At 41.9% G+C, this 27,893-nt stretch overlaps 1 protein-coding gene across 2 annotated transcripts in view; it reads right to left on the bottom strand.

Moving 5' to 3' along the window:
- sm (heterogeneous nuclear ribonucleoprotein L) overlaps positions 1-27,893 on the bottom strand; it is a 164,733-nt gene that overhangs the window by 115,138 nt on the left and 21,702 nt on the right. The gene's annotated exons all lie outside the window — the stretch shown is intronic.

Genomic DNA, 27,893 nt, shown 5'->3' with positions numbered 1-27,893 from the left:
TTTTGCTCACCGGCAGAAGAAACCATGCAAATGCGACCACAAACCTAACTTCCGAAAGAGAATGTGCGCGCAAGCTCGCAAAGTGCTGCGGCGTCCTCTAATTCCAGAGCAAAACTTCCACCGTAAGATTACTCCTGCGGTGCAGCAAAATTCAAAAGCGACTGTCGTTATTATTTCGGCGAGAACGAGGAGGTTGAAGCGCGCTCTCGTTCGCGCGATCGTCATTAAATGGCACAACGAAAAAAGATACGTACAACGGTTCAAGCAGCGCATTTTTCTGCAAAAAGAGAGACAAACGATGAGGAAGAATCTTGCTGCAAAGAAAGCGGAACTCGTAAACCATCTTTTTTTGGCGTCTCTAACCATAAATAATAAAAAGGATACTACCAGTAAAAACTATATAAAAATACCAAAATAGATACGTAAATGAAATGGTAGAAGAAGAATACAGAGGACCTTTCTGCAATTCACGTTTTCGTCAAATGAGAGATGCTTCTAGAAAAGTAAAATAAATTTCTACTAAAATATTATTACACAGGAATGAGAACCTATATAAATACAATAGAAAATTGTAGAGTTGGATTACACATAGTACGTACTTTATTACCTACGTGTCTTATAAATTACGATGTGTCCTGTGCAGCTACCGACATGACACGGGAATGGCGAGAGAAGTAAAGAAATTCGGCTACCGTCAATTGTCTCCCACGACAGTAACGTTCGTATAACTCACAAGTCACGATAAGTACATATAGTCTCGAAATTTCTCGAGTTCGGTGTTGGGCGTACGCTCTAACAAAAATAACGACGAAAAAACTATTACACGAATCCTTAAAATTGCCTGTCACAGTTACAACATCATAAAAGAAAATTCGATAGCTTTCTTACAAATCCCATCTTCGTCGAGCACACCTCGCTACTACCAACCCAAGCTCGAGACACGGTCTCTGCGGAAAGAAAGCCGCCAGTGGTCAAAAACTTGCTCGATGTTCGCGCGTTATTTTTCTTCAACAGCTCCAAGATTTTATTCCGGCATCGCTGCTGGCTCCTGGCAAGCGGCACTTTGAATGCAGTCGCCTTTAATCTGCCCGGTAGCTGCACAAGTCCCGGAAGCTCGGTGAGGTCGCTCGTTTGACCCAGCTCGTGCACACGTCATTCGTTCCAAAAACGCTCGCTGGCCGTCGAAAAAAGGAGGCGAGCAAAAGGAAGGAAGGAAGGAAGGAAAAGGCTGTGTTCTTTGCCGCGTCGCTCATTACCATTCAAAACGGAACGGCTATGCCGGCAATTTAACCGCGTGGCTATGGCGCAGCACATGGTCGAGCGCGGAATTTTCTCCTCATTGTCCAAACCAGTCGCGGAACAACGTAACCAGCGGCCACCGCTAACTTTCAGACGAGCCCCGAAGCATAGACTCGTCGACCACCAAGGCAAAACCACCGTTTCTACCCTCCGCCTTCCCCTAATTCCATCGAGGCTCCTGCAGGCAGATCGTTTCGCTCGCGCGACCGTACAGACGAGTGCTTGGCTGACCTTAATCGTCGCCTCCTGTGTGGGTGCAACAAGCACACGTTGGCTTGGCTTGCGAAGAAGTCGATTGCCAACGGCTGGTTACCTACCAGGAAAACGCGATAAAGGATCCTCTCGACTGTATAGAGACGTAGACACGGGCGTAATAGGAGTCCAGTCGATCGACGTGGTCACCAGCCACGATATAGTCCTTGCGCAGCTACTTTTTTATCTCTCGAGTCTTGTCTTCCTGTCCTTCCATCTCTTTGCTTCTTCTTTTTCCATTTTGTTCTTCTCGATACATCTTCATTTTTGCAAGCCTTCTTTGCGTTATTGTGTTGCTCCTCTTGGAATATTGGCATTATGGTATTACGAAGGAAGAAAGCAAGGAAGAGAGAGAATATTTCGTTCGGGACCTGGTAGTAGTCTCGTCGATGAGGCAAACTATATTTGAGTGATTTATCATTCGAGATATTAGAAACCAAAATCACCTTGCGCGATAATTTACAGACCAACGATGCCGTTGAATTAGTAAATTATAAATTGCAGATACATATACGTAGCTCTGTTTCACAATTTTTAATCAATTACATGACTCGTAGTCTGTAGAATTTACCCCCGCAATTTCATTTGTTTCGTTACCAAACTTATCATACCGTCGCTGCAAGAGATTGTAACGATACCAATTATTCGTAACTCGAGGCTTGTAAAATGTCAATAACGATATTACTTCGATCATGCAAGAGGACAGTGGAGCAAGCGCTTAAGAAAATCGTGTCCTTTCCTTGTTGCGGTGTAATTCTCTGATGGTTATATCAGAAGAATTACGATATTAGTAAGTACACTGAGCGCTACTCGATGCTTTGATCTCTGTTAAAGCATATAGTGCCCTCTATATTGTATAATGTACGATATACATACATCCATGGAAGATTACACACTTACATTATACATCTGATCCAAGGGAAACTGATGGCCGAGAGAAACTTTGAAATCTGCGATGCAGACGCGTGACTGGAATCGACCACGAGGTCGGCGAACTACACCCACTATCTTCGCGATATATTTACAATAGCTTTGCGATCGCAGGAGTACAGTGCGATCGTGATCACGTCCCTGCTTTATATTGTGTTCCAAGTCAGCCGATTTATAACCAAGTACGACGGTATCCTGTTTCGTTTCGCTACTGGTAATAACGTCTCGAAAGATTGAATCCCACCGCCAAGTATAAGCCGCTGCTGCTGCGTGGCTTTCGTTTATAGGTGTGTCGATATTTAACCGGTATATTCGATATCAACGTTTTGCTATTGAGAAACTTTCTTTCTGGTTCTACCAAGTTTCCGTACGATTCTATAGCTAGACATTCGACGAAAACGTTACAGTCTCCGATAGTTCTGGATCCTTTAATTACCTCCGCTATGTATCGTATATGCTACAGGTATATCGTGCCTCGTTCCTGTATTACATGGACACACCTGTGGAAAACTGCACGAACACAATTCCGATTAATTAATCGTTTCTTCGATAGCTCAGGTCAATTACCACGTTGTCAAAGTGTGTGGAAAGAAACGTCGAAATAAAGAAACCTTGAACGAACACGTGGAAAAGCCCGACACAAATACAGCCATTGTACAGAAGTTAAATAAAGTAACGAAAATGTTTAACGAGAAAAACATGGTTCGGTCCTATCTGGTTCGGGCATTTCGTTCTTCGGCTAACAATCACTACCCCTGAATGGTCGAAGCTTTCTGTATCTAACGATAATACAGGTTATAGCATTCGCTATTGGCACACGTATACACAGGCTTATCTGAAAGCGGTTACGTATTTCAAGGCTAACATTACCTTATCGCGAATGGGACCGGTATCGAGTACTATGAAGCTCATCGCGTTAAATGCAACTCTCCTACCGTCGCGCCGTCGAATTTAGCCGAGTCGACAAAAGCCAGTGCAATTGAATCGTACTCGATTCTAATGAACGACACCGAGGAACCTGGCTAGATCCAATTTTAATAAAGCCGGCGCAAGCGGAAGCGGAACGAGAAACGACTCGTAGGATTAACGTGATTTTACCCTGGTTGGACGATGTTCGAATTGCCCTCGATCCACCGAGATACGCGTCCCTTCGTTGCAACAAGTTGCAAAAATCAATATTTGTTTGGCAGCAAACTGGTGCAAACTAAGGCTGCTGGCAGAGGCAACTGCGAGTTACGTACGGTTAAAACGCGTCATCTGGAAACACCAGCTGTACATACCGAGATGCACGTGGATGCGTTCGTACGTGCTGCAGAATCTAATAACCAGTGGACGAATGTGTACGAAGCTCTGTATGTGCGATTAAAAAGTCGAGAGTCGAGCTTTTGTGTTTCGAGGAGTAGCGTGTTCGAGGCAGTAATTTGTAAGGCTTGAATTTTCCAAATGTCAAAAGCTGAACGTTTAACACTGAACGTATAAAGTTGTAGCTTTCGAAGCTTCCAGGTTCAAGTAAAGAAATTAACAACGATCCACGTATTTCGTTTCTTTTCTACGAAAAATTAATTGCAATACGTACGTGGTTAAATTACCAACTTTGGAAGATGATTGTTAATATTTGTCATAAAAATAATACTTTGATTACCTCGTCAAGCGTAGCCAGACCTGTACGCGCATTCTTCGCAATATTTCTCGCTCCCAACTACGGTATATAACAATTATATATACAATTTGAACAAATTGAATCTTCAAGCTCGGAGACTCAAGTGCTCTGATCCTTACAATCCAAGATTTGGATCTAGAGGACTGTACATAGGCGTTTACTACTTGAAAGTCACAACTCTAGTTTCAATTCCTACTTATCACGCACAATAATAGCGTGGACCTAGTACACCTCGATGGAACGTGCCGTAATTACGAGCCAAGGGCACACCCTATTTAGAGTACCGTATAATGTAGAGCTGCAAGGACAACGAACGTCAAACGTCCGAAAAGTTCGAAGCCGTTCAAAGCAAATAACCTGAACTGGCTGGCGATGTTCCTCAACAAGTTGCAACAAGAAGCAGTCGTTACGTAGTATAAACTGCATTCCAACGTAGGCACACGTAAAATGGAAGTCGTTCTCTCGCGGTGTTATATGAGAGACTATCGTGGGCAAACGAGAGACCAGAGCCGTGTCTGCTGGATTTAACGTTCGCAGATTCGTGGACGCGTGGAAAGGTCTATCCTAAATCCGGATTTTAAACTCATCCAACTTAATCCGGCGGCTTGAGTGCTCGTCGCAAACCGCTCAGACAGTAGCGTGACAAATATATCGATTGTCAAGGAAAACTATCGCGATGGTGTGTCACGCGATATCATCAACCTTTATTGTCTATAAAATAGAGCAGCTGGCGAGGATATCGCGAACGTTCGCAGCACAGGAGCCTTTTATGAATATATTATACGCGCTATACCGAACATTTGAAAGTTCCATTAGCATCTTAACGAGACAGGACTATCGTGATTATATTGGCAAAGTTTGAAACAAATCTGAAAATATACGTAGCAGACAGTGTCAGCTACAAGATATTTTAGCGCAGATATGTATTTCGCGGAGATCACGAAAGTATTTAAGTTACTTGATATATTAATAAACCATGATATTTAATGCGACCATCTTCAACATTTATTCTCTGGGAAAGACTTTTATTTCGTTCGACACTGTAACATTATACGAGTAGACGGTAATCTTGTAGTAAAGAGACCGCGTGATCAACGTCGTCTAAACTAAATTAAACGGTCGCGTCTTTTCGTTATCCTACGTTCTGCTTTTCTTATCTCGAGAACCCAGACCATAGCAATATACACGTGGCAGGAAGCGAGTGTAGAAGTATAAAAATTCTCTTCGATAGTACGTTTAAAGTGACTATTCGTCGTGTATTGTATTAACTTTTTATTGAATATATGTTCACAATAAATATCTCGTAACTCTTACATATATTTCCAAATTGATCTCTAATCTTGCCAATATAATCGAGCTAGTACAACGTATATATACAAGACATAATAGCGTTCAAATATTTTCATAAGTCATCCTACATGTAAATGGATGATGGACATTAGTGTCCGATAAAGGAACCCCGGAAAAAGCCTTCTCGTAACGTTCGTATGGCGAAGATTAAAATCTTTCTCTCCCCTTCGGCATCTGTCGATATCATAGCGAGAAATATTTACGTCATCCGGCGTCCCGATGGCGAGTTATTGTGCGTAATCTGTGCGAAGATTATACCGTAGGATCGAAGAATGATGGATACACGCCTGGAGACTCGCATTTTCATGGAAATTTCCTATTAAGGACTTTCGCGGATAATTGTCGGGCGAGAGAACAGCCATTGACAAGAAGACGTAACTGTGTCATCCCATAGAAAACTTCAGTCGAAGAACAAAACCGGAGATAGGAAGAAAAAGATCGGAGGCGTATCGTTCCAAGGAACAAGCGGTATTGATTGGATCTTCCTCGTTAGTACCGAAGGAACTTTCGTTCGTCAACGATGACGATATTCTTGACCAGTACGCGTGTAATCGTACGAAACAGACTTTGCACATATCGAATAGTCCAGAAAGTTTACGACGAAATCCTCGCGATGTAAGTTTAATCGCGATTAAAAATAAATGATTATTAGCGATTAAATTAAACGATACCGAGTTGCAATATGTTAGCATCGACTCCTCTACAGAGGATATCATATCGTCGGTAGTCGGAACCATAAATGTGTCATTAGGGTCTAGACTTGATAGCGACTTCGTTCCATGATACTGTTAAGGTCTACCGTTTTAAGAGTCGCGAATGTTATAACGTATTTAACGACGCTATCGTATGCACGTCGATGTGCCATCGTACATGGAAAGCAATAAGGGTTTTCTTAAGTTTTGGAATGGGCGATAGAATCTTCCGGCAAGAAAACTGAGTGAGTCAAAGTGGCAAAAAAAAAGCTCAGTGCCAGCTCGAAACTTTCGCGAGATCCAAATCGCCGAAGGTCGACGAGCGCGTTATCTAACAAATACGCACCACTGTTTCCTTCAAGAACTCGTCACCGATTAGGTAGCTTGAAATAGATTTTTTAGAATCCAGAGTATTCGTTTTCTTATCGTAAAAATCTTTTACAAAGATCAAAATAAACGATAATCGCAGAGTATAATAAAATTGCGAATACGGCTAGGATCGAATATTCGAGCTAAAAATTCAATATTTTCTGCTTGTTTTTCTTATACGTCGCTTCCAGATGTTGCTTTTAATCTACTGGAAACAGTCGAGGCTAGAAATTTACCAAGCGATATGTATTTTGTACAAATTCGTAAGAAGCGTACAACGATCATATATCGACGATACAAGCTTTTGGAACAGCCTAATAAAATTTTCATTGGAACTGACTGGACGCGTCGAATAATGTAACGGCGATACATCGCGAAAAGAACGTTCGAATGAGATTAACCTAGCGCGATAGGGTTTGCGCCTAAAAGCAAAACACGCGAACGCGAGGTAAACTCCTGCGAGGTATTCTGGTTATTAGCCTGGGGCGTTTGTGTCCGGAATTAATTACACGCTGTTCATAAATCCAACCGGAGAGACGCGTAATATATTCATACTTTCGTCAACACGGGCCTGTGCTACGAAGCAAAAAGTGACTGCAGAGACAAAGAACGTCGTCCCCTTGAATTACTCGCAAAACGTGCACAGCCCGGGACCAACTCGTCGACGAACTTTTACTCGCACACCAAGCTATTCGAAAAAGAACCTGCTCCACCAGGGGGAAAAGTATTACTGGATTTTAGACGAACAAGCTATCTAACTTCCACTTGTTTCGCTTAGCGTCTCAGGAGAGGAAACTAATTTCTCTGTCGCTACGTCATATCGTCTACATCTCGTTCTTCGAATGTCAGGTATATCATGCGTCACAAGTATAATTCGAATGATTCGCAAATGTAATTTCGAATCGTTACATCGATCACGCCGCGCATAACGCTTCATTGAAAAATGAGAATACGTTCGAAAATTTTGTACACCTTTTGTATAACCATCAAATATATTTTTATTATAGACACATAGATAATTTGTTCGGAAACCTTCCGAGTCGCGTAAATATCGTATCGTCAGTGCTGTAGCGGCATATGCGTTTCAGGACGTTTCGATACAAAGATGCCTCGCACAGTTGTTTTGCCACAAAGGATTGATACTGTACGACGAACATAATGTAATAAACAAACTCTGGACAAAGCAATTTCGCTGCTACCTACAATCGGCGATAAGTTCAAACCTTCCGGTACCCTCCTCGACCAGTATAAATAAACGACCATGTTCTCCAAGAGAGTCGGTCAGTCGAGCGAATAAGTACAACGAATCGGTCTAGCGAATCAGCATAACAATTAGTATCAGTATGGCAGTATCGCGCATTCTTATAACGAATATCATTAAGCGAGCAATGCTTGCGATTAACTTTGTATTCTACATTTTAAAATATCTGTAAATATAGTTGATTAAATTAACTCGTCTCGTTATTAATTTAACCAACAACGCGTCTCACCGTCCACCACAGTGTAAATATTGCAAGCGTAAGTATTTCTGTAAAACAAATATAGTAACACTTAAAAGTGTAAAATCGGAAACTCAATAAACGGAAATATTTCATGCCATTAACTGTCAAAACATTCTAGGTCTTCGTACCTCAAAGAGTTAATCCGCCAAAGATTCATCGATTTAAATAGACCTCGCAGTGAATCATACTCGTGCTAGCACAGTTCACAGAGTTTAAAAGTCATGTTGCGATTTCTACTTCCCGGAAATTTCTACAACTGCGTTATATCACGATGCAAACTTGTTAGGCGAAGTTGAGTTAACCCGTTCCAGCGAAAAAAAGAAAGAAAATTGGAAGAGCAATATCCCTAGCCCAGGTCGCGTTATATGGAAACTTTTCACATATTCGAATAAATTTCCGTGACAAACTAATGTCAAACTTCTGGCGATTTTGCTTGTTCGATGGATGTCGGTGTAAGTTCAGCCGCACGGAGCTACGAATCGTTACACACCGCGCGTACGAGCTTCATCGTGAACCACCTGGCGTCAAATATATCCGTGACTTCATCGACTTCCAGCTACGTCAAAAAATAGTTGTGCAGTCAGAAAGGAGAGGCCTCGGCAGGGTATTCGCGAAATCCGCGAAAACTGGTGGCATACTAGTTCAAGGCTAACACGAGCCACTCATCGCAGGATGTAGCATATCAGCGAATGCGAGCATGAAGTGATGTCTATACAGAGTGTCAAAATATGAGAATGTTGGAAGGGTTCAGAGGCCCTCGGTGTATGTCGCTTCTCGTTTAAAGCGGCCGTGCCACGCAAATAGCATCCTTTATGTTGTCAAAACTCAAAGATCCGCCTAATCTAATCTAAGAACGCACAGCGATAGAACGAGATTTCAACTGTTACATTAAAGTGAGATACGAAGAATATGGACGAGATTCGCTGATAACAGTTCGTTTGCGGCGTAAAACGGAATTATTTATAACTGGAAAAATAAGCCTCAAACGACATTTTTATCGGGGAAATTTTTCCATCGTCTTGATGTCTAGAATCGATCCTGTGATAAATGAACCTTCGGAAACTGCCATTATTTATGTACGTCATCTTCTTGCAACGAATGAACCTATGGAAGTAAGTCGTTTGTTTCTTGAAAATTGAACATTAATAGTACACTTACGTAATGAAATGAATAAAATGTGGAAACGATCCATTTGTTTTCCGAAAGGCTCAAATATCTAGCACATATTTTCTACCACCCTATACATTCCTCGACATGTCACAGCCCGAGGCTACCCGCTTGGATAAAAGCGGAGATGCGCCAGGAGAATGTGAAACCCTTGCAACAACGTTTTTTTTTTTTCTTTTTCGAAGATTCTATCGACGTATTCATCGTAGGATAGAACCACGACACGATTCTCCTGGGTTCTCCTCGAATCTTATCGCCATTCTTCGTCGGCTGATCGAATCGACTACGACGAAATCTTTGTTTGCCCATCTAAGTAATATTGGCGTTCGCTTCCAAGTAGAGTTTCCTTGAAAGTAGACACAGTATCCGCGTGTCAGCCTGTCATCCCTGTGGCTGTGTTAAAATATTCAAACGACAGCCAGGTATTGCATATTCAGAGCATGCTTGAAATGAATTTATCAGGTGTCTCGTATTGAAAGATTAAACCTTCGCCGAAGGTGGTGTCCAATAATTAAAGCACAGGTGATAGAACGGACCAACAGCCACTTTCTGCTTCGTTTCCTCTTATCGTTTTCTTGATATACGTCTTAAAAGGTAACGCGTATTTGCGACATACGCGACTTACAAGGTGAAAACCGTAAAACAGTTTCTTTCTATCTCTAAACAGTCGTGAACATTCTCCCGATGCAGTAAAGTGCAGAAATATATTCTGCTAAAAAGGTCAGTACCACGCTTACTGCCTTTTGATGTAACGTAGAAAACATAAACAAACGAAGATAGTAACCACATTGTAGAACGTTATTGTTTTAAATATCCATCCTTCTCCACAGCTGAGCCATGTATAATACATCTTGAACAGCGAAATAGTTATTGAAGGACTTCGAACCGCGTAACATTTTCTAAACGTGCTACGATCTTAAATAATTGCGACCTTGATATTAAATAAACGGCAGCGTTTTTCAAAGGCGCCATACGATCTACAAATCTAAAACGAAGGAACGTAGAAAGATCTGAGGATGTCAGTTTCCAAAGCAACCCCTTAACGAGCGACAAAATCATTCAAATGCATGACGTATCTACAGAGAACATGGTGCATGAACATTATACATATTACGGACATTTCTCGAAAGCAGCAAGTATTTCCATCGTCGATACGTTTCGCGTCAACGTCAACTCGTATGAAAATCCAACGCTCGATCGTCTATTCAACGCTCGAAAAATAGAATAAGATTTGGAAAAATGTCGCTTCCGTGCAGTGCTATTCCATCGTCGCGTAAACCGATATAATGCACCTTTCCAACGCAATTCGACGTTTCCAATGCTCCACTCCTCTCTCGTGGTCGCATTGACTTCGTCTCCGACGAATATTCAGCGCGAATCTTTCAAGACTAATGTAACTTCGAATTACCGACGAGCGTGGTCGAGCACATTTGGCGCGAAAAACCTCGATTCTAGTTCGTGCAATAACGACCAACTTGTTTTTTACGTTCCACGTTTCTCGAAAAAGTTGCTGGTTAACGTCCAATGTTTCTCAGTGTTTCTTCGACGAAAGTTGCTACTTGCTACCCGTTACCATCCGTAAAAAAGCGAAAGAAAAATAAATCACAGTAAAAAAGCACGATAAGTAATAGCACGCTTCTGTTGGTTTTCTGATTTCGACGCTGATTAGCTTCCGAGCCCGCTATTTTGTCCAACACCTTTCGAAACATGCAACGACGATAGGCAACAAAAAAAAAAGTGGCTCGTCGTTTGTTCGGCGAGGACTCGGCTAAAGAATTTCAACGGTCGAGAGGCCGGGCGCGTTCGACGGGCGCTGAATTTATCGCGCGTCTATTTACGAAGCAAAGGAACGTAACACGTATGCTCGCTCGAGAAGAACTCGCGACGAGCGAGCGGATGACGCACGAGTCGCGTCGGCGTTGAGGTCGATGCCATCCGAGCGAATCGTATCTCTCGCACTCGACAAATGATCCAATGTTAATGGCCAGAAGCGAAGGCCTCCGTTTGCTCGTAATAATCTCCAGTAATTCCTTGACGAATAACAGAGCACGAATAAATCAGCGAGGAACCGCGGCGAGACTCTCATCGCCAAAGTGTGGCATTCCAGGAGGATAAAACGACCGTTAATAAGGGAACGAGATAAACGTTGCATAGTTTTCGTGGAAGGGAAATTTATTATCGACCAGCAGACAGACGCGGGCTCGTTAGAACGGGAAAGATGAAACGCGAAATTTAGAGGTAACCGTGTATCGGATACCGTTTAGACTTTGATGATTTTCCACCGTGTTAATGAGACAGTTTCGGAACGTTAACGAGACCTTTGGAGAACATTCGACGCCCCGTTACGCAACTTTGATATTCATACCGAGGAAACTTACAGATGCTCGTCTATGAACAGTTGTTTTCCAGGTGAAACTGATCTCCTTCTCTTTTTCTTATTATTTTTCTAGAAAATCTTTAAAGTAACGAGAAAATGATGATGGATACAAGATATTTTCCCCTTACGTTATATATTTTTCCAATAAATGACTGAATAGATAAATACTTTTTGTACTCGCCGCATATAAAATTGTACGTTCGAGATCAATGTGCAATTTTTACAATGTCCAATACGAAACACGTAATCGTGTACTATAGAAAGATACGGTTTCTAGGACCTATAAGTTAGAAACGATGTTCTCTTTAATCGTAAATATAAGCGTTACAAAACCATCTGCCGGAGGATGTTCCGTAGGTTACAAGCCAATACGATGTACGTTAATATCAGATAATGGGAACGCGATATGTGGCTTCCTTGCGGTGAGAGAGAACGGGCAGTACGATAAAATTGTCGAAGCGAAGGGAAAGAGTTATCGCAAATGGAACATGAGAGATCCGTAGGAATTACGCTTCTAGATGGAACATTACTAGAACTCGTGTAATATCAATCGTGGAATCAAGTTTTCTTATTACGTGTTATATACCTAGAGAAATGGCTTTCTTTCGAACAGTCGAGAAAATCGAACGAAATTAATCAAGAAACAAGGTTAGTTGATCAATATGAAATAAGCAAACGGAGGCAAAGAATCGGATTTCCTAACAACGAAGAATAACTCTTCGATTTGCGATACACATACGCGATCTCAAACTAAACGAAGGCCTTAGAAAACACTCGTCGATTGTAGAAACACGGCGAACGAAAGATAACGTGAAAAAACAAAAGAGACGAGGAAGAGATTTTTTAAAATGTTAAGAATATATCCCAAGGATACTTCCAACTTACGGTCCTTACGAATAATCTCATACCAAAGACGCTACAAATTGTAAAACAACTATCGACCGTACAAGCATAGCAAACAGCGCGAACTTGATCAAGCCACTCGCGTACACGGAAGCGAACAAGCCTTTGTTTAGAGACAGTTTTCGCATCGCTGTTGAGAATAAAAACACTTGTTCCGATATCCGTTACTGGCGATCCAACGCACATATTTAGCCACGCAACGCGGCTCCTCTCACCAACCTTCGTCCGCTTATTTGAACGCCGCGAGAAAGCATCTGGCCTATGAATGGCGAGTAGATTCTTTTTTTTTGTGTGGGACAAGCACGCGCGTGCCACTAATTCAGCTATATGGTTATATTCGTAGATACGACCAGTGTAGCCGGAAATATTCAGCTCCACGTGCGAGCTAGAAAAAAAAAGAAAAAAAAAAACCATCGAGAGCTCGTGTTACGGCCACGTGTATCGATTAAATTAATCCACCGGGAAAATAAATCGAACGTACATAAACGCGTGTGAGGTTTGCTCGATGAAGATTTACCGTGGTCAGGGAACGCGGCAGTTGGTGTGACACGCGTAGCGAACGTGTTTTCCAGGTTCACGAATTCGAGCGTTGAACCGTGGAGGAGCTCGTATGCGACGGACGACAGACATCTGCATGCAGCCACGCAATCGGCGCACACAACACTCGAAATACGTGCGGACGCAATCCAGACACGAATCAGACACCGGTGCATGCTTGGCGATAAAATTAGATGCAAAAGGTGTTGCGACTTCTAAAAGCGTCGTTACGTCTCTTCTTTTTTATTATAAGCAATTTAGGCAAGTTTATCTGATTGCACAAATACGAGCGTAGAAAGGTAAACTTTACACGTGCACATCAGGCAACGTAGTACTTAAGTGCATAAATTGCAATCTTTGAGGGAAGAAAAAAAAATAAATGCATGTCCTGATATTTAGTGCCGCTATAAACACATCGACGTCTAGCGGTAGCTGGAAACCTAATTTGTAAAACAAATTTATTAGCTTATGCCTGGTTGAGTTATACAGCTCGCATTGCCAAATTACGCGATTTAAGTTTTCGCGATCGTAATTACATTTAGATTTAGGACCGTTTACAATACGAACGCGGGCTAAGGAGCTTTACGAGTTACCACGAGTTTGCTAACGTTTAAGGCTGTAATTACGGCGGATGAGTGTTTTGACGAACTGTCGTTCCGACGAATGAAGCATCCGAAGACTGAAATAAGATGGTTCGGCAAGCTGATGCCAAACTCCTGAGGTATATAGTACTCGTCAAAATAAGCCAAAAGATCTTGATAAACATTGGTCCAAATATTATTGCATGCAAATAACGATTAGTTACCTTGTTACAGGCTTATAATTGAAAATATCTTGTGATACTTAGACTCGTATTTATTTGGACTTTCCTCTATGGATTAAGAGTACTAAAGTTTGGCGCTAAATTTCTCAAGCACCTTGTATATTTGATTACTTGAACAAGTTTGTTCGCTAAACTATAAGTCACGAGAAAACGGCAACAACATAGACTTTGAAATACCATAAAAAAAAAGATAGATGGAAGAAGGTGTAGGTTTATGAGAAAAGGGAAGTGGCGTATTTTTAGGAAAAAATAAGAGAAGAAACTGTAGAAGCGAAAAATCTAGAACAATGGGAAACGCTGGAAGTGGAAGAGTTGCGTTCATAGGGTGTGCGATTGTGCGTTGGTAACACGCACGATTGAAAAGCTGAAGAATACAATGTAAGACGATTGCGAGACTCGTAGGACTCTCGGTACTGGAAATTCCGGTTTCGTGAAACGAGACCGGACTCGTCAAATTCAATACAAAGGATCGTGCGGAGGCAAAGCCTCATCGTCGTGACGGCCCTCTGTTCGTACGATACGATAAAAAGATAATACTTGGACAGCTTGAAACCTTCTACTCGTTGCCAGATTCGGTATGTCTTATTCGATACACAAGAAACCGGGAATTTTGAAAAAGCCAATAGATGACTATAGATTCGCGCGGCTGGCTACAATAGACATTGTACGTTTCTAGGACGTCTATTTAGTCTAACTCCATTTAGCAGAACGAAATTTTTGATTAAACCAACTCTCGTCGATGGTATTCGTCTATATCTGTACGTGAATTTCTATTGTACAAACTAAAAGTTATATATAGACAGTGAGAAGAATCTGTGAACTCTTATTATATCGTACATTGTATCGTATTGTATTGTATTGTACTGTATCATAGAAACTTCAGTCGTGTCAATTCAGTTCGTTCCAATTACACGTACGCGTGCGTTCATGTGCGTGTATTTTCTGTGTGTATTCGAACAAATAGAATTCCACTAAATCTGTTTTTTTGCATTGAATACGAATAACCAATAGCTGACGCGTTTGTTTGTTCTACACCAGAGACTCGCTCAACGAAATCATTTCCAAGAACTGGCGAGGATAGTAATAACGAACACTCGACCAAACAAAATCACACTCGACTAATCTAACGTTGCTATATTCTTAAAATGAACACAACCTCTAGTTTGGTAACCTTGAAGCCACGAGAATTCAATCGAACCATTCTACGATAGATCACGAAACCTAAGCGAATGAAAGCATTCATAACATTATAGGAGCCGAATCGAGGAAACCCAATCGCCATGAGATTTGACTCGAGGTACTAGGACACTCGAGATGTTAGGACACTCGAGTCGGTTACCCCAAGGTATTAAGCGGAAGTTGATAGTTGTTGGATTTTGATGTCCTAGGGGTATTACGAGTCCCACCATACCTAATTGCACCCAGAAAGCTTCCCATATCTAGCAGATCTCTTAAGTACCTTCAGACTTTCGTAATCCTTTGCATAATGTATGAAGTAGCCGATGTTCCTAAATCATTTACGCCGAATCTCCGAATTTATGAATCCTCTCTATATCAAATTAACTGGATTCAAGAGGACCGCATAAACCTCGTATTATACATCGTTGAGCTTCGCGTAGCCCATATCTCTAAATCATTTTCACCAAATGTCTGATTTATGAATCCATACTATGTGTGAAATAAGCTCGTTCCTAACGGTATAAAAAACCTAGTGTCATACCCAGCCAAGTTTTACATATCCGAATCGTCCGTATAAACTTTACCAACTCGAAACTGGTCTATATGGAAATGATCGAGTCGAGAGTTGTTTACGTTAGGTGTCACACGTATCCAACATTTTCTGTTCCTGTAAATTCCAATCCAGTTAAATTGTAGTCCCTGACCATCGAATTAACATCTTACTTTCATAATATCAGTTTTTTATTGACATAGAAATAAATAGTAGAAAACGCTACGAAATTTATTACGCTTAGGCTGAATTAATTAATATGTAGATTTACCGTAGTAAATAAACGTAGAACCTTCGAAGAGAAGAAGCTCGATAGAATTCTAGACTCCTGTAAAGCTGTTAGGCTGCTCGCTTTGAGAAAAGAACGACAATCTACATAAACGTATCCACTTCACGATCGCGGACGGCAACTTCAACGGAAGTTCCTAACGAAGACCAATTTCGTTACGAGCGTCTAGAATAGAAACGCGGACTTCAACTACGTGTACGGGTACTCGATATAATTCGAGCGGCGCTTCGCCTAGTTTGTCTCTTTTGCAGCGCCTACTTTACTGCGACTCGTATCTAAATACGCGAACTTTCGCCCGGTAGAGTAAAAAGGGAGCAACAAACGAAGAACGCGCTCCGGTGTGCGCTACATACGCATCGAGCGAGTGACATTTATTCGAGAACACCCTAAATATATAGAGTGCTCAGAAACGATAGGCGAGTGTTATTACGCCATAAAACGATACGCTTGCCGAGCTTGTAATTGCACACAGTTCTCATGTACTTTCCGCTGACAAAATTGAATCCTATATAGACGTTACAATTTCAAATGGGAATCTCTGACAAGTCGTTACAGAAACATAAAAATATTATTCGAAGATTGAAAGCTCTTAACGAATTATAGCGTAGAATATGCAGTGGCTGAGAAAGGTATTTCAACATTTACCATTGAAACATTTTTACGGCTATATTCGGTATATTACGAGAAGCTTTTAGCCGAGATACGACTGTCGAAAATTTAAAAACGCAAACGAAAGATTCGTGGCAAAAATACGCGTAATAAAAAATTTACATCAGTCATACGGTATGCGTTAGTATTTAACACGACGCCATTAAAAATATCGTGATTTATTAATATAGCGAATAACCGACCGTTTAAATACTTCGATTAATTTCTATGAAGTGTATGGTTGCAATAAATATCTTACAACAACTTCTATATATGTTTCCAGATTACTTTCAAATTTTACCAAATTGTGACAACCGTATTTCATTACGGTACTAATGAGATTTCAAAATGTTTTATATAACACACACGATATTGACTTTCGCGAGCCAACGTATATAGAGAACAGAAACGAGCGAATCGCTAACAGTATCGAAGCAGAAAATTGCATTTTATCCAGAGACAGATATAATTTCGAGACGTAGGCTCGTGCGGCACATTTGCTACCCGTTCGATATCGTGCCGCTAAACCACAAAATACGAAATACACCGATATCACACGACACCGTTCAGTCTAATACGCGCCATATGTCTCGTGTGCTAATCCTCGTGTGCTAACCAAGCGTTTGCGACCGATCACGCGTGGCCACCGACACGCATCGCACGATAATGTAACGAGCTTAGAACTCGACGACCCAAGAGACACGGTGATACATGATTTCGGTCGGTGCTGTCACAACACGAGCGTCTCCTAAATTTCAAACGATTATATATCTTCCTAAAGGTAGTCTTCTCCGTGGCGAAGTCGTCCCTCGTTCTTCCTATCCTCTCGGTGTGCACGTTCAAGAATTTCCACTATTATACGCCACGAACTTTCGGCCCGCTATGCGGAAAAATCAATATTTATGGCACGGTGTCAACTATCCCCACCACACTCTCATTGGCGGTCTATTTCGGTGACAGATCTGTGATTCTACGTTGCCGGCCACCACGTCGGTGCTCCACCAATTCGAAATCGAATTTTGACGAGTACAAATTCGCCCCGTGTCAAGGAAAAAAAAGTGCTAAAAGCTAATCGATACGACAGTTCGGATAACACGAACCACGCAAGTGAGTTCGCCGACATAAATCAACCGACGTTTCCTCTTTAGAAGAAGTCCCCTCTTCAAGGGACGAGAAGAAAGCTCTCCACTAGGAGAGATAAAAAAAAGGGGATGGGAGACGTAGAGACTGTTATTTCCTTGTTCCAATAGTATACGGATTTTTTTATCTTCCGAAAGTAGTAAACGTACTTTTGGTATACTATCGGCCGTGCTTATGCGAATTCATATTTTTTCGAATACAATTAATAAAATAGAATTTAAGTGGAAACCTGTTTTACTCGGTAAATAATGTAACGGTATTTTTTCGATATTTTTGTATCTTACGTGCCTAGTCACAAGTATATCCCATACTCTTTACGTTTATTGGAAAACACCAACAAATTTTACTTTGCACTCGATATCGTGTCACTAGAAAATAACGGTAAAAGTTGAATTTACGTCAAGTATGTTTACGAAGAAAAGCAAAGGAGAGACGTGCACAACCGGGATGGATTTTAACCGAGAGCAAGAAGAATCGCGTTACTCACGATGAATCAGAATTTTGAGGGATAATTCAACGACACGAAATCGTGCGTTCATTCTCGTAAAAAAAAGAAAAAAAGAAGAAAGGAAATGGAAAGGGGAGGTGCGATACGATGTTACGACGATGCGATGGTCGCAACAAGCTCGCCGTAAACTCTCGATTTACGACGATCCGCTCGTTTCGGCCGATTCACGAAGAAAAGGGTGCACCCACGGATGTCGGAGTTTACGTGTGTGGGCAGATCTCTGCCTCTCCACACCCATTCGCCTCGAGGTGTGTAACGAAAGACAGTCGAAGAGAAAAGAGCGTGGGCGATGGGGGTGGAAGAGAGTGGATTCTATCGATTATCGACTAGAGCCGGAAAAAGAGCACAGCTTGATGGATTCAAACACGGCCTACCACTTTTCCCGACTACTTCAACCACACCCTACCACGGTCACTGCTGGAGAGTCGTTAAAATGGAACGCTATCGAGTGTGTGCGCGAGAATGTGCAGAGGAAGAAGCAGAGAAAAATTTCCGCGCTTCCTGAAACTGAAATCGTAACGCGACACCGGATTCCCGTTTTTATTGCGTTTCACGAGAGTCAGATTTTACTCTTTCCCTGTCGTTGTTGCTGCTTGTTTTGTTACTTGATAGCGTTATGCTTTGATCAACAGCTCGTGCAGATAATCGGATGTACAATAAATATCGTCAGGCCTTTAAGTCGATAATTGCAGTTTCACGATAACGTACCAGCGCCAACACAATATTTCTTTCAAAAATACGCCAATAGTTCGTCGTATCGATCGATAAAGGACACGGTACGCGTAAGGCAAAATTCAAAACAGATGAATCACGTGAAATTCAAGCTTTAATTACAACTCATTCAGTTCCTGTGTACCGTCTCGTAAATATTTATTTCAAATCATCGTCTCGTAGTATTCATTCGTACACGACCAAAATATAAGTGCCCTCTGATCGTCCCTCGTGTTATTGGTTTCGCAGTTCAAAAAATGTCGATATCCTTCGTGGACCGCTTTCCAACGTCTTCGACAATATACAAACGGAGATATTCCGATACTATTTTAGCTGACCTATCGTCGTCGTTATATCCTGCCGATCGTACCTATTCCAAATTTTTCGAAAAACATTGTCCGCGACACGTTCTTCGTCAGAGTTGCGGGAAAAATCGATCGCATACCAGGAAACTACATCCTCGTCCCTCCCTGCTGTTGCTTAACGAGCCAATAGTCCAGAGTCGACTAATGCGAAGAATCTTCCCGTGGAATATTACGATACGTCCGCGGGAACATTAATCAAAATGCTCGACCAGCTGGAACAGAGGTAACAATGCCAGGCATCGGACGTGAACCATTAATGTCACGCTCGATGCCTCCGAGTGCACGGCACTCGGTTTACTTTTAATCGATTTCACGGAGACCGTCGTGCGGCAATTATTACATTGGAAAGCTGCCGGCGGAATACGCGGGACGAAATACTCTCTCGCTGACGTGCAACGCCACTCCATCTCGTGTATCAATTACGTTCGATTCCGAAATAATTCTCCCCTTAATTCGAATTCGTCGAATAGAGAGATAAAGATAGCGAGGTTGAACAACGCGATTCGATCGACTCTCGATTCCGATACGAGATGCTGATTTGTATTCGATTGACAATACGACCTTGCCCTCCACGCTCGCTGTCACCCGTGGTCACGAGACAAATGTTCCGCGACGCAAACGATTCGCGTGACTGATCGTCATTGAATGTTATCGCGCGAAGACGCGTGTGCCGACAAGTACCGTGTATTTGCTAGGTTCGATCGAGGAACAACGTGTAATTAGGCAGGAAAAATTCCATCGTCATGCCGGTGCATTAGCGCAAGCTATTTGGCCTTGTTGCAACGAATGAAAACCGCAGTTGGCGACAAGAAGCGAAAAAAGTAAGAATGACAACGACATCGCGCATAAATATGCCGCGCTTTGATGGAAATCGTCGCGTTGATGCAAATAGGAGGAGAGAGAGGCCAAAGGCAATCGCGGAAATTCATTATCGTCCGTGCAGTAAATTCGTACCCGTCAAAAGGCGTGCTCGTACCCCATTTTCATTATTTCCAGGGACTTTCGTTTATTTCATCCGTGCGATAATTTATCGTGTGATGTTTCGAGCCGTGATGGGTATGGGCGCTTCTATGCCAAGCTTCCCTAATTATCTTCCTGCCTACGCGACACCAAGACCAAAGCGCCACTCGGTTCTTGGTCGTCTATCATTACGATTGTACGGCCGCTCCTTCCGAGAACGTCTCGATACGCACGGATCTGTGCACCATGTGGGCGGTCACATGTCCGAACGATGATCCATCTTAATCGTAAACGCGTGTGCAATCGGGTACAACCGGTATAATTTGGAATCATATATAGTTTACTCGACTCGATCTGGAAATTGGCTAGGATTCATTAGTCGAGTTAATTGAGCGTTTCCAAAATTTAAGTTCCGTTTGAGATTTCAATTTTATTACGATGAATTATTCGTTCGTTGTCCCAACTATCCAAACAGAAGAATCGTTTAAAAAGAAATTATCACATTAACTAAAGGCGCATAAATTATTTTGCAATAATTTCTACGTTAAGAGCATTTCCAGCAGATATACGCCGTAATAGGGTCATCGTTGTAAATAGCTGAATATATATATATGCAGAGGAATATATACGTATAATACGACTTTCTTTCCGTTGCCTAAAATACTGCGCGATATGGCCGCGTTATAAGTTTGCCAGATAAAAGAATCGCCCTTCAGGAAGTAGCTTATAAGTAGAAAACAAGTGGGAGTAAAGGAAGCAGAAGTACCTAACATCGGAAGCCTTCTTTCTTTTTCTATTTGCTCCGAACATTCTTAAAGTGCTGCCGAAGTCTGTCCTCAAAAGTTCGATTCTTTGAAAGTCCACGAGAACGCTCTCGATCCTCCACAATACGGTGCGCCCTTTTAAATTGCAATCGACCGTGTATAGTCGATTTTTATTGAACAGGATTTTTCAACGATTCCAAAGCTTTCTGATAGAATCCAGTCGTCCCTGTGCGTACGTCTGTAAACGCACGACCCTTTCCTGCGCTTCTACGCATTCTTACCACGGGAAAGCGTAGCGTATAACCACCAATGTTAATCCTTTCGCGAGTTTAATCGAGATTTCTGTAAAAAAAACTACAATTTCCATGCATTTCGATTTAAATAATAAAAATTACAGTCGCTTTCCTCCGTCTACTAATAGTCGTTCACGTAATAAGACTGCACGTTCAGATAAACGGATCTAACCGATTAATTGGCTGTTAACTAAAATTCCGTTTGAATAAATGGAGCCCTACTTTATATTTATTTTCGTGCAATGAAATTATCATTTTGAAACCTTTACGAAAAAAGATAATAAATGCTACGTGGTACGGCACTACCCGCGTTGGACGTACCCATTTCATTAATTCCATAAGTGTCGCTACGTGAACCTTTTGTTTTCTATAATTGTCTACGTATATATATGTTAGCACGTGCTATGAATGGAAACACATTATCGCAGTATCCTCACGAGTGACTTCGATTAAGGAGAAAAACAATTCTCATCGCCGATGAAGGAGTTCGATCTCGTGGAGCTCAAATCGAGTCGACAGGATGCGTATATAACTCGTCTGTTATTTCTATTCTATCAAACATCGCGTTTCAAGGAGCTCCAAGTCGAACAACAAGCAGATCTTTCTTTCGCGTCATCCTAGACTGTACGCCCGCGAATGGAAAGTTGCGCAAACATCGGAAACCACAAGACCAAAGAGGGCAGAGTCGGTTAAATGCGAGCCAAGCTCGCTAACGGTGTATAGTTCGACTCTATAAGTTCTCGATCGTGCTCGAGCAACTCTAGAACGAGCGGTGAAACGAGCCGATAAGGTTACACGTTCGAACCAGTAACCGGATCACACTCGTGGATTTCTATTCAAATTGTAGAAAATGTTCTCGCCAGAACAAATCGCTTCGGGTCTCTTACCGAGCGTTGCTAAAACTTGAGCTGCTGAAGCTTATTTCGGACGACTGGTCATCGAGATAAAAAAAAAAAATGTAAAAAAGAGTGCCGGAAGAGAAAAAACGACAAAAGTTAGGAGAACACGAAAGTAAACTTAGTAAACGGAAGAGGCCATTTAATCCAACGGCAAAAGTTTCGTGTTCTTGTCCGCTATCGCGAGCTTTCCTTTATCTTCGAGTTTGCATTACGCCATGCATCTGGTTTAATTGCACGCGTTTAATTATTTTCCAGGCTGGCGGAGATACAAGGCGGTCGTTTGTAAAACGTAACGGGGGAGATTTTCTGCGTTCGGTTTAGTCCGTTAGTCCGCGAGTAAACTTCAGACAAATTAAACAACGTGTAATCTTGATTAACGCTGATATCCACAATTTTTCTACCGGAAAAATCCTCTAATCGTGTTTGTTTTTCATTATCTGTCACATTTAAGCTATACTTCAGTTTCCATTGAAAGAATCAAATAGACATACAGCTTCTCGTAAATCACCAGTTGAATTTTGTTGAACCGTGGTAAACGATTTTATCGCGAGATTGAACGAAACATCGCGTCAACACGGTTTCTATAAATCGCGAGTGCACGCGTCTTTGTTAATTCTTTACGAGCAGTTTGAAACGTCCACGACAATGAACGGTCGTAATTGAAATCGTGAAAAGAAATACATCACGCGGCATCCAACAAGTTCCATTTTCGGCAAACTGTACGAAAAGAAGAGGAAGGAATCTACGTGGAGCGTAAGCAAAAACACTTTAATCCCTTTTCATTTTACGTGGGGCCAAGGGAATTACTCTTTTTCACCATGAGGGAACAGATTTTCACCGCCGGAGTAAAACAATGTCGGGCAATAAACTAAAAAAACCAGCGTTGCTTCGCCATCTCTCTGCTGGGATGCGGCAGAAATATTAAAGATCGAACGACCGTTTTAAGGGTCGAGGGTGAATGCGATTCGACGTAGAAACGACGCAATGACGTATTGCAATATCCGCAGAAATTTTTTAACAACCTCGTATATTCGCTGCAAGCTCTCCGACCGCGCGTGTGTTTGCTCTCTCACCAATTTTCCGACATTTTCCATTGTGCGTAAATAGAGATTGCATGGTTCAAACGCCACTGTGACACGTTCGCGTAAAAAAAAAAATTGTCATCGATTCGCGTCACAAGCTAGCCTAACGATGTTCGTTCAATCGTATTACCTGCAGTTTACCCAGCGATCGAGACCTACACGCGATTAATTTCGATAAAATACAAACCGTTCAAAACGAGACCAGAGATAAACTGTTTGCTCGGAAATAAAACATTCCTTGTTCTGGCTAAATGTCGTTTTTTTAGTGACCATGGAGGCAGTCCGATATGCAGAGTAACGCTGATATTAATTTGATGGCATACAGTGTTCTCTTTTTTTTCTTCATTTTTTTTTCATGAATCCTACGCAGAACATAGTAAGTCTTTATGTCATACAACGTTACTACTAGATGAAACGAAACTTAATGTACTAGAACCTAATTAGATGGTACGTAAATACTATAGTAGATACAACGGTATGCAAATACCTTTTATAAACATTGCATTTTACTCTTCGCATAAATAAAAGAAACACTTTTTCACAGGAAAGAGTAAAATTCACAGGAAAGGAAGAGTGGAATACGCTATTAAAACGCGCCATGTTTGAATAAAAGATTTTGAATTTCCTAATAAACGTGAAATGGGAAATGGCACCATAACACGCGGTTAGTTCCATTTCAACCAAAATCAAAACACCATTATAAAACTGTATTATAAGGCTACCATCCAACATAGTCGAAACGAACGTCAAAGGGCCGTTAGTGATTCGAATTTTATTCCACGTCCCTTTCCCAGGGTTCTTTTCCTTTTTTTTATTTTAACGCGACATTTCAGCAGCGAAACTCGATGGTTTTCGATGAGACAGAAAACGACGTAGTTCCTATATCGTCAGATGCCAACGAGTCTTAGTAGTTTCAGTTGTTAGTTAGAAATCGGCGGTAAACGCGAAAGAAATGGCATTCTGTACGATCACCTTTCTCCCAAAAGGTGAGCAGGCAAAGGTGGAAGTAGGTCGTGGACATTAAAACACGTCAGCCGGTTGTACCAGATGCTCGCACAATCTACAGTACGAAAACCGCGTAGAACGTCTTGCCACCGCGTATGGGAATATAATTCTAGCTTCGTGTCACTTTGGCACGAAGTAGAGGCCCGCAACTTCGGATATACCGGCCGGTTCCCCGCTTGAAACTTCATTTCGCGACGCAAATTATGGCGGGATAAATTGAACGTTGCGGAGAACGAATTTAACGATTCTGGTAATATAGCTAACCTGACGTAACTTAACGCACGAGAAAATGTATATAGCCGCAGTTAGGATGCTACAGCTCATTGAATGGATCTCTGTAACAAATAGGGCGACGATAGCCAATGGCTGTTATTAGATACCGTGTCGCGATCGGTCAACGTTAAAATACGGCGGTTGCGAATGAGGTTTTCTCGAGAAAGATCTTATCGTTTCTTCCCTGTAGCTCGGTTTAGAGTATAGTTAGTGGAGTAACGCGGATTTTATCGACAAACTCATATTTAGCCAAGCGACGGTGGATCGTGGCTCCGCCAATTAAAATATTTTCATTGGACCTATCCAGGGAGATATCGGTGATGCGCGAGTAGCAAACAGCCGCGTATAAATTCGACGAAGCGCCGTCACTCTAAAATAACATTCTAAACCAGCTCGAAGTAACGTAGTTCGGTATTTGAAATAAAAGCACGCTATAGAAAGAGGGAGGGAAGAGGAAAAAAAAAGAGAGCAAAAAGGCGAGAGTAGCTGGTACTAGACGGCAAAGGTGTTAATCTTAATCCGCTGACTCTAACAGGGGCCGGTGGATGAATTATGGCCAGAATTAAAGCGCGCGAAAATTCATGGCTATGTACAACGACCGGTAGGCTGCTTTTCCGCCTACTTGATGCCACGTATAAAGTACAAGGTATGTGTGCACGTAGTATATCCAGACGTTATAATAGTCTGCGCGACGCGACAGGATAGTAAAATTGGTCAAGTTAATGAAGTTTACTTGCTCGAAAATTTCGTATGTAGTTGTATAGAAAATGTATATAGTCGGAAGATAGGAATCTGAAATTGCAGCGACGGTCGCATAAATCTATTTGTGATATACAATAACGTATCGATATTATTACAGCAGACAGCGTTAAAAATTTGAATTTGAAAGCTTGAAATTTGTAAATTTAGATCGAAGAAGTAGAATTTAAAGATTTGAGCTTAAAGTTGCTGTATTAACTCCTGCTACCGTCGAATGTATTAATTTAGAAACTCGCTCAACCATGGACGCTACTGTACGCGACTAGATACGTACTCGGGAAATCGGCCTCGTATATTATCTCGAACGCACGTTCGCGAATTTGTATTCGATTCGTATACACGCACCGTGAGCCGCGTGATTGATGGTGTCGTTCTTTTGAGCGACGGCGAAAACCTGGCAACGACTTATTCCATACGTGCCTTCAAAATTTGTCACCTAGACCTCTCTACAGCGAGCTCTAAAAAGTTACGTATACGTTCAAGAGCGTGAAACGCATATATTATCCGGTTGATTCATTTTACTCGTCCGTTACATCCGTCGAGCGTGTAATAGGCTTAACACGCAACTCAGCCAAATTCCGAGCGTTTAGCTAAATTCCGCGCAAATACGATGATGTATCGGCTTATTCGTTCTAATTGTGCCGAAAATACGAGGTGAGTCGTCGCGTGAGCACACCGAGAAATTCCAAGTGCACTATCCGACAAACGCCTGGTGTTTGCGCAGAGCCGACACACGTGCGCCCAAGTGTGCAACAGACTTAAAGGCGAACATTTAGCGTACATTATATCCCAGTTCCAATAAATTCCTCGCGTTACAGTGATGAATAGAACGTGGCTTGCAGGCGCAATGTATTCGCTTCTCTGTAAGTTTTCTTTCGTACGATACGAGCTTGTTTATCGAATCATGCGACTAACAACGAAATAGAGCAAATTGCTACAAACTCGTGAAACCAGAGATGTTTAGAAGGCAACCTATCGAGCTTCGTTTCGAACATGACGTTTATCAGCTCCGAACCGACCGCCAAAGGTTTCCACGTCATCGAGAACAATTTGCATATCTCGGTTAAACCAAATGCAAGAAATCGAACGGTTCGACGTTCGAGCTACACCTTGAGAAAATATCGATAAGATATCGCGAAATGCCATAATATTTCAACGTTATAGATATCAGCTTTCGAAAGCTGCTCCGTGCTGTTGCTTTTCCGTATTGCTGACTCGGTCCAACGAAACGCCGAGGAAGATTTTAATAAACGATCCTAAACGTTTTACTTCTCCAACAGACTTATACGTAGATACCTATTATCCAACGTCCAGGATATGAAAAATGAAATCCTCTCTAACTTTCTTCGTTCGAATTCGTATTCAAGCGGGATTATGAAAAGCGGAAGCAACGTGGGAAAAATAACGAGTACGGAGGAGAATCGAAGAACTTCGTTCCTCTCTTTTAGTTTCTCGCCAATGGACAATGTTTTCCCTCGAGGAGAAGTTTTTAATCAAATTACGAAACCGAAAACTTATATTGGAGAAACCGTTCGGTCTGATATCTTCCGACGAGTGTCTCTCGCGTGTCTCTCCGCTTACGCGTTACGTGTCATTAAATCACATCGCTGTGAATCATGACAAAGGGTGATTCGTGGCGGAGAGAAAGCTACCCTACGTGGCAACCGTCTTCCTGGCCTCCATAATAGAACTACATAAGTGCGTATAAATCGACGCGAGTCGAGTCTATGGTTAGACCGTTCGAGATATGGCAAGATTATAATTTTAAGATGGATATTTATGCGAGAAGTCAAAGGCAGAAGTGTAATATACAGAGCGTTTCATTTAAAGACGAGTAAGAAGATAACACAGACGACAGAAAGTTCTAGGATAAGTTTAGAAAAGAAACTATTTGCAACAATGTTCGCCACATTTTTCCGTACTTTTCTACGTACTTACGAAATTGATTGATGTAGCTTCTGGTTCGTTGGCCGAGACTTTGTTACTCGTTTTCACGAGTATCGAAGTATCGCATCGACTTTCTAACATTCCTCGTATAGTTTATGGATAATTGAAATAGAATTGTTGGTTATCCTAGGAGAAACAAGCGAGACAGATAGACCGTGTCGGAAATACAAGTAGAAACGTCGAAGAGACGGTGAACGAAAAGGAAACGAGAAGGATGCTTTGCAATGAGAACGCGGCGCGTAAAAGCTTTCGGTTTGGAGACTCTTTAATTAGTGCGTCTGCCGTGTAGATAACGAGAAAAAGTAAAAGGAAGAAAAAAGAAAAGAAAATAAGCATTGTGACCGGAGAGCTATGCGAAGACTCGTAAATGGATGGAGTGCGAACAATGCCAGATCGCACAGGCATCGACCATTCGTGAGACAGAAACAGCGACAGGGCTCATCTATTATTGGCGCAAAACAGAAATAAAATGCAGTGCGACGGCCTGCGAAACGTATGGTGCTCGCGTTGTGCCAACAACTTTTGTCCTGCCATTCGTTTCCAATACTTTTCCATTTCTGCTTTAGCTTCACCTTTCCCCCTCCCTATCGTTTCTCCCCTTTCGATCTTTGTTTTACAACTCTTTCTCTCGCACGTCATCGATAACGTAATTGTCTAGTG

This window comes from Bombus vancouverensis, chromosome 7, assembly GCF_051014615.1.
Source record: "Bombus vancouverensis nearcticus chromosome 7, iyBomVanc1_principal, whole genome shotgun sequence".
Classification (NCBI taxonomy): Eukaryota; Metazoa; Arthropoda; class Insecta; order Hymenoptera; family Apidae; genus Bombus; species Bombus vancouverensis.
Note: the sequence above shows the minus strand (reverse complement) of the source record. Positions and strands in the feature narration are given on the sequence as shown.